Source organism: Phaseolus vulgaris, chromosome 6, assembly GCF_000499845.2.
Source record: "Phaseolus vulgaris cultivar G19833 chromosome 6, P. vulgaris v2.0, whole genome shotgun sequence".
Classification (NCBI taxonomy): domain Eukaryota; kingdom Viridiplantae; phylum Streptophyta; class Magnoliopsida; order Fabales; family Fabaceae; genus Phaseolus; species Phaseolus vulgaris.
The window spans coordinates 16,265,847-16,268,929 of NC_023754.2; the positions used below are offsets into that span (position 1 = coordinate 16,265,847).

The 3,083-nt window shown below is 31.2% G+C and overlaps 1 long non-coding RNA gene across 1 annotated transcript; it reads right to left on the reverse strand.

Moving 5' to 3' along the window:
• Positions 1-1,147: 1,147 nt before the first annotated feature.
• On the reverse strand, positions 1,148-2,463 carry LOC137831348 (uncharacterized). The gene is made up of 2 exons (XR_011084420.1): positions 2,215-2,463; positions 1,148-1,469 (listed from the first exon to the last, which is right to left on the reverse strand). It is a non-coding gene; the product is annotated as an uncharacterized lncRNA (long non-coding RNA).
• Positions 2,464-3,083: the final 620 nt, after the last annotated feature.

Consider the following 3,083-nt stretch of genomic DNA (forward strand, 5'->3'; position numbering starts at 1 on the left):
AAATTAATTTTTGCATTAAATTATTTTTTAAAAATTGTAAATTATTTTCTTCATATATTAATATACAATTAAAATTATTCTATCACACAAATTAAAATTACAACAAATTTTTCACTTATTTTCTCTCACTTTTTCACCAGCTTCTTCAATTCAAATAACAGTTTTTTTCACTTTAATGTATTCTATCACTTTTTTTCCTTTTCACTCAAACAAAACAAAACATAACCGACTATATAATACTAACTTTCATGAAGCCCACACAATACAATGGACCATATAAAACAGATATCAGGAACATCAACACAAACCTATTCTGAAATGTTTCCATCCTGTATCCAACCTATCTAAAACAGCGTCTAGAAACTGCCGAATTTAACAGAATGTTAGGAATCAAGAATTGAAAAGAGAAAGAAAAGAAATATTTTTATTGAATAGAATAAAATGAACAAGAAATAGGACAGCACTCTCTCCTCCAAGACCAAGAGTTTCCCCTTCACACAGAATTTGTCCTTTCACAAAGAGCTAATGCTCAATCTACAAATACAAAATGAACACCTTCCCCTCTATATCTAGTATCCTCCTATTTATAGATATGATTGGCACGATCCATGATATCCCTCTAATAACTCCCTGTATTCTGTATACAGCCTAATATAAAAGCAAGAACATACGAATATTTATAGTGAGAATACTACGTATCCATTCAGTAAATAGCACTACTCTTCAAGCTCATTCTTACTCAATGTAAGACCAAACTCACTTGAAATCCTAACATATGGCAAACCATTAAGAGAGACTTTCCTTTTTTACTAAATGTTTTCTTGGATTTTCCTCTTTTAATAAATTATTTTTCATTTGATCTACTCTTCATCTTAGTTCTAACGGGAGCCTGGAGGCTCTAACTCTCTTCAATATAGCCTAATATTGTCTTCCCTACCTCTTGGACAAAAATTGGAAATCACAAATATCTGACACGATTTTGAACTGGTTAATTTTCCTATAGCTAGAAAAAATGAGGGCTCACAAAACAGAATTGTAACACCTGGTAGTTTTCCAACCACATTTGAATGACTTATCTGAAAGCTTTGATTAACTAATTATATCACAATGTATTTGTTGTAGCCAATACTTACCTATTGCCAGTTCATAGGTGGAACCCCAGCATTGTGTTATGGTGTCTTTATAGAACTACAGTAGAAGAATAAAATAAAAAGAACATCGTACTTATCCATGATCAGGCCATTTCCCACCAGAACCACATATAATAAATATAGAAGCCATCCAAATGACAAATTCATCCATCCTTTCATATAACAACACTCCAAGGAAAGAGAAAAGGATTACGGAAAGACAAGAGGACTAATCATCTATTTAAAGGAGCAGAACCCAATACAAGACTAGTGGTGTACATAATATAGCTCAGGGAATCAACTTGTCATTGCTGTTGCGTATAGCAAACCTTAAAATTTCTGCATAAAATATAGACCAACATGTCACCCTAGACTAATGTTGGGACCTACCAACATAGAAGCTGAAGAAGCAATTGCAACATATCATATCAACAAGAGGTAGAATACAACAGAAAACTAAAAAACATGTACAGATACTGAAGATGAGAGATCCTAGTCTAACAACAGGGAGTTAATTAAAGCTCATCACAATCATCCAAAATAAGGATAATTCTCTAACTCAATGCTGCAAAGGGGAAGCTTGAAATGCAATTAGCAAACCCAAACAATATACAATGGCTAAGCACTCTAAATTAGATTTTGTTTCTCTCAAAAATCCTTATGAACAAGACCACATATATGCTACCTAATTCTCTACTTCTAATATTTACAGACCAACTTGATTCTATAGCAGCACAAAGGTATTCAGTAGATAAAACTTCTTCATAAATACTTATAAGGAAATTAAGAAGGAAAAATAAACTGAATTTTTCCTGTAAACTAACTTATGCACTTAAATTTATAGAAGCTCTCAAGTTTATTTTAGCTCTTAAGAGAAGCTCAATTTATTTCATCTCTTTATATTTTATTTTTTCTCATACAAATGCATGCTTATGGAGAAAGCAATGTTCCAACTCAGAGCATAACTTACATACTTCAGAAACTTATTAAACATTCACATATCAAAATTCTAAGAAGGGCGAGTGATCACAAAACGGCTACTGAGAAGTTACTAAGAAGAGCGGCAAAGTAACGAAAACAAAACCTAAGGTGGTGTAACCGGCAGCGAGGGAGGCTCCCGCAAGAGCGGCGGCGACGGCGTTGATGGTTATTGAATGTTGATGCGAACTGGAAGGGTTTTGCAGAGCCCAACCCCCAAATCAGTGGGTGTTCGGAGCAGTGGTTTTGTTTGTTTCGGTTTAGGCTTTACCGGTTCGATCCGGTTTATTACAGTTGACCGGAGCAATCCGGTTAACTGTTTTTTTTTTTATATCATTGTGAAATATTTAGCAGTTCTTTTTGCTGATAATTGGTAAAAAAATATTAAAGAAAATAAAGTTATCACTGTGATATATTGTTTATCTTATTTTTATGCCTATAATTAAAGAAAATAAAGTTATTTTTTATAGAAATATAAACGGGTTGAAATTTTTATTTTTTTTCAATCATTAGTTTTTAAAATATTAAAATTTAACTATATATATTTTAAAATTATCGTGTCACATATTTCTCTTATTTCAATCAAATTCGTTGGCAGTTAGTTACGCCGACGAGTTACATTATAAAATGAAATCAAATATAGAATTTTCCGTTAAATAAATAGTCTATCTCAATATATAAAATATTAGATATATATCTATAACGACAATTTATTACATTAAATATATTTTTAATTTAATTTAAAAATAATTTTTTTTATTGTAATACTTTTATAAAAAAAATATCATTCTTTATGTGTTTGCCCATTTTTGAACTCATTTAATACTATTATATAGTTAGATTTTTTTGAGTCAAGTTTTGATGATTGACAAACCTGCAACATGTTCGATGAGAGGAGAAAGTTTTTCCTTCAAAGCCAAGTTTTGTCTTAAATGGTTAGAAGCTAAAACAAACAAGTTCTACTTTTACCAATTG